Here is an 11,965-nt window from a genome sequence, read left to right as displayed (position 1 = left end):
GAGCCATTCTGTTTTCATTAGGCAACAAGTTAAGAAGAAGGTGGATGTTGGAGGTGGCTCATGGCAAAACCCACACTGCTGTGGAGAAATTTGGGTTTTAAGGTTGACTGGCAATTGGTTATCAAGAAAATGAGAGAGCCATGGGGTCAGTGCAGCAGCAGAGATATACCGTACTGTGGTAGCCCTATGGCCTTTGAACAATTAAGAAAAGAGCTTCATCTTCATTTTTTGAATGCGTTTGCAGCTGATAGATAATGCTGTGTGATGCATTACAGCGAGGCTGGGGTTTTGCAGAGAAGATACTACTCAGCTAACGACGAACTCACAGAGGCTCCATCTCATAATTGCTTTATTATGATAGACGATTTCTGACAGCAGGAACATTGCCCAGTGGAATGAAAGCATTGGCCGGTGGCTGAGCGTTGTAAATGGGGATGTTCACAGAGTCCATGGTATGCCTTAAGCTCTAAAGAAGGGCTAAATAAAGGATGGAAATATAGCCAAACAATAGGCCCATTGCTTCCTGCAGGGAAGGAATGCCCATTGCTTCAACCATCTTGGAGATGGGCATAGAGAGTCCTTCCAAAGTGAACACAAGCACAGACAGAGCCTGCTGTGCGGGCAGAGGAGCTTTCAGGCTCCAGAGCAAGGACAGAAGAAAAAACACAAGGATGGAGCCGAAAGAGGCAACACCTTTCCCATCCTCCACCCTCTGGGCCCAGAGAAAATAGCGCTCAGGTAAGAAGGCTGGCCAGGAACCTAGCCAGGACTTGGAAGGTCTAAGTTCAGTTCTCTGCCCTTCCCCAGAGCTCCTGCAGGACCAGATGGGTCACTGAGGCCTGAATGTATAAAAAGAGTTAAGTGCCTGAGTCCCTATATCAGGACAACGGTGATGCACAAAACTCCCACTGAACCACTGTAGATTCCCAAACTTCCTCAGTGCCTAAACTTTAGCAGTAGATGTTCTCTCTGCACCCAGGGGTGGCTCTAGCCATTTCACCGCCCCAAGCACGGCGGCATGCCGCGGGGGGCGCTCTGCTGGTCGCCGGTCCTGCGGCTCCGGTGGACCTCCCGCAGACGTGCCTGCGGAGGGTCCGCTTGTCCCGTGGCTCTGGTGGACCTCCCGCAGGCGTGCCTGCGGATGCTCCACCGAAGCCGTGGGACCAGCGGACCCTCCGCAGGCATGCCTGTGGGAGGTCCACCGGAGCTGCCTGTCGCCCTCCCAGCGACCGGCAGAGTGCTCCCCGTGGCATGCCGCCCCAAGCACGCGCTTGGCGTGCTGAGGCCTGGAGCCGCCCCTGTCTGCACCTCTATTTCAGCCTTTGCTAATTCAGCTGCTAATTTTGCTGCATCCACCTAGGGTGTGATCTTCAGAGATGTGGAGCCCCTACTGCTTCACTGGCTTCAGCTGGAAGCAGCTCTGAGAATCAAGCAAGAGGTTGCAAGTTAGGCACCTGAAAAATAGGGCAGCAGAATTAATGGGCACTTGAAAATTTGGACCCTAGCCTATCTGGACCTCAGTTTCCCTATCATGCATCCCGACCGCATACAGACATTGCAATGCTAGTTCTTAGGGCATTGGGAGGCTCTTGGATGTGAGGGTAATGAGCACCAGAGTATAACCTATCAATAAATAACTCCTCTGACTTAGGTTATGTCAACACTACAGACCTTACCTAGCTGTACCGCTGCAGCTGCATCGCTGTACGGTCTCCCATGTAGCTGCTCTATGTCGACAGGAGAGAGTTCTCCCTCTGGCATAATTAAACCACCCCCAGCGAGCATCTCTCACTGACATAGCGCTGTCCACACTGGCGCTTTTGTTGGTGAGACTGACGTCGGTCAGGGGGGTGTTTTTTCACATCCCTGACTGACAAAAGTTTTGCCAACAAAAGTGCTAGTGTAGACAAAGCCTGCGAGTTAGTAGAACGAGATGCAGAGGACACTGCGGTGGTGTTAGATGAGGACGTGCAAAGCCCCAGGCACTTTCCATTAGAGATGAAATAATTGGCTGCACCCGTCTCGGCTGGATTTTCGCCTTTACTTTGTCTCGTTGTCTTCAGGCTCCTTTAAGATAATTGAAATTTTCAATTTGATGCCTGCGTCCCTCTCTGCTGCTCCATAACTCCCCGCGCCGCACAAGGGCTTTTGTCTGATTTACCTTAATCATTCCAATAAAAATGCTGCCCACCTGCTCTGGCCACAAATGGCCGACCCCAAGCTAGCTCTTCTCTTGGGGTTTGAGGTGTGTGGTTTGTAACGAAAGAGAAACGGGGTGTAGTATTATTATTTATAGTGCCATGGACCAGGATCCCGCTGGCCAGGCGCTGTGTGAACACAGAACTAAGAGCCAGTCCCTGCCCCCAGGAGCTGTCTGTAACTCCCAAGGTACAAACCAATCCTCTCACATCTGGATATGAGGCTCCGCCCCCTCAGCGGTTCCTCCCACTCTGGTTAACCGAGCTTCACACAGGTGACTCTTTCAATCCCCGCCCCTGCCACCTGTCTGTCTCTCCGGCCCTGTGGTCATTTGAGTTGCTTTTCTCTGAAGTCCCTCCGCTCTGCAGACCCCTTTCTGAGGGATGGGGGTGCTAGAACTGCAGACAGCATTCACGTGGGGTGATGCCAGAGCCAGAGAGCAGGTTCTGCTCCAGGACGTGGTTTGTCTACACTGCAGTCGGGAGCTGTGACTGCAGCATGTGTAAACACATGGTGGCTCTAGTACAGACCCAGGGTCTTGGGCAGATGGGATTAGCCTGTGCAGTTACCTGTGTTGCTGCAATTTCACTGCTATTGTTACTCAAGATAGCTTTGATCTGACTATCACACCTCTCAGTTGCAGTGTAGACAAAACAGCCCCAGATCACAGGATCTTTCATTAACCTCCATAGTGCATTTCCTATGTAATTTGCTCCCTGCTATCACTCGCAGGTCTCTTCCAGGGCTCCTGATTCCCAGCCCTTGCCTTTCTGCCCAGCAAGCACCTCAGACTAGTTCCCCCGTTAGCTTGCTGTTTTCCAGGCGGCATCTCACTTTATTTCCTGCCCATTTTTCTCTCCTCTCTTGCTCCTTCTTTGTATTATTAATTTCCTGCCCTGCTCCACACACACTCTCAGACTCTGGTGTTTCATTTCATTGCCAGCTCAAAGAAAGACGCAATTGCTTCTGAGCACAGAGCCTGGCATTCCCCTGTCTCCTTGCAGTACAAAGAGTGCTCTCCGAGGCACTCCACAATCACGGCATTCCGTAATATTAACTGAATATTAAACCTCCTTCTCTGTGCTCAACTCTCCCTGGGAATCCTGTGTGTGTAGCCTCTTCCCTGCCGGCAGATCCAGGACAGGTCTATGCGGGCTCCAGAGACAAGGATGAAGGTAAGAATGTACCAGGTGTCCTTGTCTCCAAGGGGAAAGCAAAAAGCCTGGATTTTCTTCTTGGATCATGACAACCACTTCCCACCCTGAGTGTATCTCTGTCATTTGCAACCCCCAACAAGTGGACACCAAATACACATGCTTTCTGAATTCTGGGAACCAGTAGAAAGCTTTGCCAGGCCCAAGTGTTCATAGATCGTGCATCAGGCTCCCCAAAAGCATGAAATTAAATAATCAGCATCTTGGGTTCTTTTTATTTGCCTTTTGGTTGTTATTATTATTTATTTGAATTACTGTTGTGCCTCGAAGCCCAGTTCTTGAGCAGGACCTCATTGTGCTAGGGGCTGTACAGATGTAACATCGACAGACTCCGGTTGTCAGCAGGCGGGATCGAATGTGGGACCTCTGGAGCTTAGTGCATGAGCCTTACCGCATGAGCTAAAAACCAACTGCCTGTTGGGATGTAGAGCAGACTCATTTTTCTCTCTCTAAGTGGTCTCGGCGCCACTAGATGGGACAGAACACCACACCCAGATGGTGTGTAGGTTACATAGACACAGAACAAGAGTTGTCCAACGTTTCTCTGCAACCATGAAGCCTAGAAACATTGTTTTAAAGTGGAAGCTGATCCCTTGGCTCCTGGAGCAGGGCACCAAATAGTGTGGGACTCAGGACACAATCACAAGAGTTGGCAACACTCTGTGTTCCTGCTTTAAATGACTCCACGCAATAGTAGAGCAGAGGAGTTGCCTTTCACAGATTCCAGGACAAAGAGGAGCCATACAGCCAGGTAGTCTAAGCTCCAGAGGGGAAGTGACCTACCCAAGCTCACACAGCTGGGTCGGGGCACAGCCAGCATTAGAACACAATGTCTCTAACTCCTAGGCTGGAGCCCCGGACTGTATTACCACACAAAGAGCCTGCTGAGCCACCTCTGCCACGCCTCTGCTCTGTTCACAATCACTGGGTGCTGCCCCTAAAGCTCCTGAGATGCAGGAGGCAGAGAATTCCCCAAAGCCTAAGCTGAGCCCAATCAATGATCACCAGGAGCCTTCATCAGAGAGCAAGGGGGGACTCCAACCCTGCCAGGAAGAGAGGCCCCAGGGTAGCTGCTCCCGATGGGCCTTGGCTCAGGAAGGCCGAACCCGACCAGGAAAGAGAATGCTGCATCCCATTCTCCTAGAAGGCCCCAGGTTCCCACAATCTCAGCAGCTGGGCCCCCTCCCACAGGTCTCCCTGGGCTATGGCTCTGTACAGGCAGGGCCTCACCCTAGCGACACAGGTGTTGGAAAATCATAGTGCTAATGAAGCCTTTTTGTATTAGGCCTGAGTGAACCAAAGTTATGCTATGCTTGCCCAAACCGTGTTGGAAAGCTTACAGAACTTATTAGACTGAAGGCCGTGTATTTATCTATGTCAGCTATTTTGCTTATCAGCTTGTTTGGCTCCCCAAGTGTATGCAGCTGCGTTCACATGTATGTATCCAAAGCATCTAGTACAAAGGGTCAACGGGTGTATCTTGTTTCCCCTTCAGAATGACAAATGTATCCTCAACAGATGTATGTATCTTGTAGCCCCCACAAAATGATATATGTATCCTGCGTACCCAATTATCCCCCAATAGATCCATGTACAGGGTCTATAGGTCAGCCAAATAACGTAAATGAGACGTCAACAAAGTTGTTTGTTACTGGGTATAAAGGTAGGCCCGTTTGGCCATGTGGGGTGTGTCTCTTTCTCTGGCACTAGCCGAGAGGAGCACCCGCTCAGCTGACCAATCAATAAAGGGTGTGGTACTCGTCTTCCTGTCTCCGTGCCTCCTTGGTGTAATTAGGTAAGCTCCAGGGGGAAACGAGCCCTTTTGGTAGCTGTGCCCCCACCCAGGTCCCCTAAAACTCTCCTCGTATGAAGGCAAAAGGGCTCAGAGATCAGGAGGCCATGGCCAGTAATCTCATTCGCTTCACCATGGCCCAGGGCCTGGTAACTCATCTCTACAGGAGTTTAGCTTTAATTGCAGTTGTAAGTTCATTTGATCTCCATAGACACTACAGCTCCTGCCTTTGGGGGGGAAGGGAAATGACTTTTCATGAATGGCGGAGCCTGTATTCATGAGGGACTTGCTCTTTCACCCTCCCTAGGACAGTGGGGGGAAGTGCTGCTCTCCGGGGCTAACTGGCGGCAGGAGGTGCCTTGTGCATAGTTGCTGCTTTGGTGGGGATCTAGATTCCACGGCACCAATGGCATCAAAGTCACAAACTCCCCGCTATGCCATGCAGAATTGGGATGCAAAGCGCTGGGAGGTCTCCTAGGCCATCCCCTGTAGGCAGCATCGGATTGTCTCCCACACTCCAGTTGAGTCTCTCAGGTCTTTATAAACCTCCAGACGAACCCCGCAGCCTTATACACTAATCATCAGGTTTTCCAGCCGAGATTTTCTATCGCTTCATTCCCTCTCATTACTGCTACTCCCCCCCCCCACATCGAATGCCTCCCTTCCCCACCTCAGTGTTTACACCCTTCCAATATATGCCGTTGGCCCTGTCATCCATTACTCCTCATTTAGCCAATAGGTACATATTTATCTCTTTGTATCTTGCCTCATCCATCAATCCCACCAGCCCCCTGAGCATCACTGCCGCTCCTCTCTCCAGGCCCACCCATTTATCTCACGCCGTTATTGCATCTGTTTGAGTTATATTTGATTATCTCCTGTCAGATCTCATGCCACCCATGTGTTTTTGTTGTGCTGGAGACGCTTTTAGGGAGCTGTTTGTTACCAAGTATCACAATTTATGCTGATTGCCATAGGGATGGAGGAGGATACCCTGTGGGCCTGGTGCCCCCTTCGTCTCTGGTTACCATGGGAATGGGGGAGAAGATCCCCCTGGCCTGGTACCCCCCTCAATCCTGGTTACCATGGAGATGGGGGAGGAAATCTCTATAGCCTGTGCCTCTCCTCATCCCTGGTTACCATGGGCATGAGGGAGGAGATCCCCTTGGCCTGATGTCCCCCTCCATTGGACTCCTTGGGAGGCAAAGTTCCCCTCACACCAGGATCCCAGAGAGGCCATGGAGAGAAGACAGGCTAGAGCAGCGTTTCTCAAATGTGGCCACCAGGAGCTTTTCCTGTGGCCACAGAGTTGTGGGCGGTGATTGGGGGGCGGGGGCGGCAAGGAGTGTTAACATATAAATATCACTTTTCACAGAAACAGACTTACTAGCTAGCAAGTCTAAAAAAAAAAGCAAGCGAAAAAGCAAAAGAAACAACACCAACAAAAAGACAAGAACATGCAAAGCACATTATTTGTTTCTATTCTGTTTAGTTGCAGTAAAGAATAGAGACAATTGTACATTATTTTTATTATTGAACCTTCAATAAAAACCTACATACAGAAATTACAGTGATTTGGATGCGTATATGGGCTCATTTATTTGTTTTTCCTAAAGTTAATTAAGTATTTTAGGAAAAATTGTCAGAGCAGCCACCAGCAAGAATCGGTGGCTGCGTTCTGAGGCCACTAAAATGTTTCTTGTGAGACCCCCGTGGGCTACATCAACCTCTGCATGCCCAGGGAGGGGATGTGGGGAGGAGCCCAGCACTAGCCCTGCAGAGTGGATAGAAGGTACATGGGACAGGAGGAGGAAGGAGCAATGGGAGATGAGATGTGAATAGGCTGATAGTGTTTGGTGGCCTAAATATGTTTCAGTTAATAGGACCCACCATCGACACCCCAGACACCTTATTCACCCTCTCCTGTTAGTTACCAAAAAGAACAGGCTGTGACACTTTCTTGAGTTCTCCAGAACCACCAACCACTGTGTTACCCCTTTGCCTCAGCCAGTAAGAGCTTTCCTGGAGCTTAAAGTGTTTATCTGTTTAGTGGGGAGGGATAGCTCAGCGGTTTGAGCATTGGCCTGCTAAACCCAGGGTTGTGAATTCAATCCTTGAGAGGGCCATTTAGGGATCGGGGTGGGGGAGGGATGGTACTTGGTCCTGCTGTGAAGGAAGGGGACTAGACTCAATGACCTTTCGAGGTCCCTTCCAGCTCTATGAGATAGGTATATCAGCTCTCTGCCTCACCGGAAAACTCATTGAGACTCTGCCAGTGTCAACTTTGCCTTGTAGGTGCCATTCAGTGAACCCCCAGTTCCTGACCCCCCTGGAAGAATGTGCCCACATCAGGGGTGTCCACAGAACTACCAATTCTGCTGTCTCCAAAGAGAGAGAGTACACCCACCCTGCTGCCTCAGCTGAGGACACACCATGCTTTACTATCACAGCACAGAGATGACTTTATGGTACAGCTACAATGATGTTTATTAATAAAGACCAGAGCTTGAAGTGATACTGAGCAGGGATGATATAAATGGAAAATAGTTACAGATAAAACAAGAAGAAAACATGCTTTCTAGTGTGTAAAACCGAGCAGATGACAGCCCTGGTCTCGGGCAATTTCTCGCCTCTAGTCAGTCCTCAGCATTCTCACTCCTCGTGGCTGGGGGATTCACCTTTCACAGATTCCAAGAGCACTGGGCCCTTTTGCCCATAAGTGATAGATAATCAAGGAGTCCCCTTTCTTCCCTTCTATAGTCCAGAAAACCTTGGAAATGCATTATTTGAAAAGCAGGCCCAGACAAAGCTCCTCTCCCCTGCTGCTAGTTCTTCGGGGTACAGGCACCAAGCCTCTTCTTCGTCTTCTGGCCAATTCGCTTTTACTATTGGTTTGATCACTTTGTTTCTCTTAGATCAGTGGTTCTCAAACTATTGTAGTGGTGACTCCTTTCCCATAGCAAACCTCTGAGTGTGACCCCCCTTATACATTAAAAACACTTTTTTACATAGTTAACACCATTACAGATGCTGGCGGCAAAGCGGGGTTTGGGGTGGAGGTTGACAGCTCGCGACCCCCCATGTAATAGCCTCACGACCCCCTGAGGGGTCCTGACTCCCAGTTTGAGAACCCCTGTCTTAGATGGAAACATACTTTCATTGTCCTTTGCTTGTAATCAAGCCATGCTGTTTTCTCATTCACCTGTTAACTTGATCCATGTAGTCAGAAAGGGTACATTCCTTTATCCAGGGCAGGCTTGTTTACTATCTGCTTCCAAAACTCCAAGAGAAACTCTCCAACCGCATCTTCCACAATCCCACCCCACAGACCTTTCGAATGATTCCTAAGATACACAAACACGGGAACTCAGGCAGACCCTTCAAGAGGCCCCGGCACTCTTACTGAAGGACTATTGGGACTCATAGAAACCATCCTCAAACCACTCACCACACAAAGAGCTAGCTTCCTCCAGGACACAACCGACTTCCTCCAGAAACTCCACAATATTAACAACCTCTCTCAGAACACCAGCCTTGCTGCCGTGGATGTCACTTCCCTCAATACCAACATCCCTCGCAATGACGGCCGTGCCTGCCTCAAATATCTACAAGACAATGGACAACCCTCAGAGATCCACCCCAAAAACATCGTCACCACACCATGGGTGGCAGCAGGGACTCCAGAGCTCCAAGCTCCCATGGGCAGTGAGGGGCCCCTGAAGTCTGAGACACATGGGTGGCGAGGGGACCCCAGAGCTCACAGGCAGTGGGAGAACCCTGGCACTGTCCACTGTAGCAGTGGCGGGTGCTGGACCCCTCCTCCCCAGCAGGGCTTGGACTTTCATCCCTCTGTCAGCACCATTTTGTCACAGTTATTTTTAGTAAAAGTCACAGACAGGTCACGGGCAATAAACAAAAATTCACAGAAGCCCGTGACCTGTCCATGACTTTTACTAAAGATAATCATGACAAAATTTTAACCTTAAATATGTATTAACTACTTAGGCTAAACTATCTGTTCACCCTTGTGTTTGGCGGTGATTCTTGGAGTACCTTTCCAGACCTGAAGAAGAGCTCCACGTAGCTTGAAAGCTTCTCTCTCTCACCAACAGAAGTTGGTCCAATAAAAGATATTACCTCACCACCTTGTCTCTCTCATATTCTGGGACCAACACAACTGCTGCAATGCTGCAAACAACTTTGAATCCCAAAGTCAGCCCCTCCCAGCCCCAGGGCCATAGGCTAAAGGTATTCTATTCAGTTCTATTCACGGCGAGCCCATCACCATGGTACCTGAGTAAATGCCAGTTCCCACGGATGACATGAATTTGAACCTTGTCATCACCTCCTTTCCCACTACCTGTGGGGGTATCAGACACTTTTGCTATATGTCCGACCCAAGGTCAGCTTCTAACCTCAGCGTCCTTTCCTAGCCCTGTGACTCAGTCTCCACTAGCCCCTCACTACCCCGTCTCCTCTCCCAAACGCTTTCTCCAAAGACAGAACAAATGACAATAGGAATGTAGCTTTTCAGGGATGAATGGAGCCCTGAGGTATCTGAGATTCACGGCTGATGTGTGCCCTTTCTCAGCTGCAGATGGTGTCCTAGGATGTAATGGGATCCGATGAGTAACCATGGTGATGTGCTCAGATGTTAAAGTCATTTCCACATTTGGGGCCCCCTGGATAGATCAGCAGGAACCCCTACTGCATCTTTCTCTACAGCACTGAGCTGGGGTCACCCACTGTATCAGCTGGATGGATCCTTGCTATCAGGCCCAGTGATGACAATGCCAGGGCAAAGTTGGCAGGACGGCAGGAGCCTGGCTGACTTTCCTGCTAGTATCACCGCCTCCCCCTTGCTCCAGCTCCTTGGGAAGGGTGGTTTGTCCAGGAGCTATGGCTATGTTCCTAATTCCAGCTTGGTCAGTGGGTATTATTCTAAAAGACACCAAGCAGTTCCATCATTTACCTGGACGGCAGCCCTGTCCAGTGTAGATTGATGTCAGATAATAGCCCTGGGAATGAGGTAGAGCTGGTGCATATTGACAATGGAAGTGGGGGTTGAGCAACAAAAAAAGCCAGAAGCATTGATGGCTTTGGTACAGGGACATGGTGCATCCGAAGGGCATGAGAGAGAGAGGGCACAGGATGCTCATTTGCATTGTGTTTCAGCAGATTGGACTCTGGGGCACTAGGTCTCCTCCTGGAGATTATTGTTTTTGCAGGAGGAGATCTGGGATCAATTCCAATTATACCAAGCTTTCCTTTTTCATGTCTTCCCCAGGGAAACATTACGGGATGTGGACTTATCCTGCTAGACACCAGCTAACCAGGAGATCCAACTGGGTACATTCCTGAGAAAAATATGGGAACATACCCCCTGAGCACAGAGAGAAGAGAAATAGCCAAGGTTAAACACATACATCCTGTCATCCTGAAAGACTCCCAAAGCATCTACAAACCATTTATCACCTCACTCACTGTCAGACATGTTCTTGTATAGGCCATGTTTCTCTGAGGTATAAAGGTATGCAGCCAGAACCCTTTCATAGTCATCTTTGTGACTATCTTCAGTAACATCAAAGGGGGAGAGGGATAGCTCAATGGTTTGAGCATTGGCCTGCTAAACCCAGGGTTGTAAATTCAAGCCATTTAGGGATCTGGGGCAAAAATCTGTCTGGGGATTGGTCCTGCTTTGAGCAGGGGGTTGGACTAGATGACCTCCTGAGGTCTCTTCTAATCCTGATATGCTCTGTCTGCTCCCCCATGGCATAAACTAAAGAAGATACCTGGATAGCTCCAGTTTCCAGGTGGAGCTTTGTAGCCATTTGAAATCTTACAAAATACTGCTTCATCTGTCCATTGTGAAGCTTTGTCAGAGCTGAAGTTCTCTGGGGCATTGAAGAGTGGCATGCTGATGAGATCCTGAAACCTTTGTCCCTTCTGTTTGCAAACTTTATTGCTATTTTCCTTCTGTTTTTGTTCCCTTCTGGCACTAGTTTACTTCTGACGTCCTGTCATGCTACTGTATGAAATATGGACTGGCTACAGCGCTTGCTTCTGAATGAGCGACACACCAGATGTGTTCATCATAAAATCCTTTAGTGCTCTGCTAGGTATGACTGAGGCTAGCTTAAATAAGGTATTTTACACCTAGTGGCTGAACTGTAGAATACAGTATAGCAATCCATTAAACCCACCACTGAAAAACAGCCACCTCTGAAGTAAAGCTTGGCAGTTGTTTAACAGCATTCAGCAGCATGTTACAAGAGCTGATGTTAAGAAATGAAGAAGCTTGTAACCAGTTGACAAGGCAGGGGAAATATAAGGAAACTGAATGAAATTACCCAGTTACTCTGGGCAGGAGGCCGGGATTAAAGCCTGCTCTTGCTCTGTCAGTAGTGGGCAGACATGAAGCTCCCAGACGGGATCTCACTAAGCTTACAAAGCTCTGGGGAAACACAGACAAAACCCTAAATCAAATCACCATAAACTTTCCTGGCCTGGGAGCTTGTGCCAATGCTATCAGCTGGATTGAGGGTCTTAGAGGTACCAAACCTAATTACCATCTCATCTTTTATTACAGGGGGGTTAATGCCAGTGCCCAGGGATGGATGGTGCCTATGTTGGTGTCATGGGCCTTTTGGAGTGAGCAGGACTGAGATATACAGATCGGTGGATCCCTCCCACCCTTTATCTGCTTCTGACAGCATCCACAGGAAACTTGGTTTTAATAGCTCCATATTCCTGCTCCCCA

The sequence above is a fragment of the Mauremys reevesii genome, linkage group 18, assembly GCF_016161935.1.
Source record: "Mauremys reevesii isolate NIE-2019 linkage group 18, ASM1616193v1, whole genome shotgun sequence".
Classification (NCBI taxonomy): domain Eukaryota; kingdom Metazoa; phylum Chordata; order Testudines; family Geoemydidae; genus Mauremys; species Mauremys reevesii.
Note: the sequence above shows the minus strand (reverse complement) of the source record.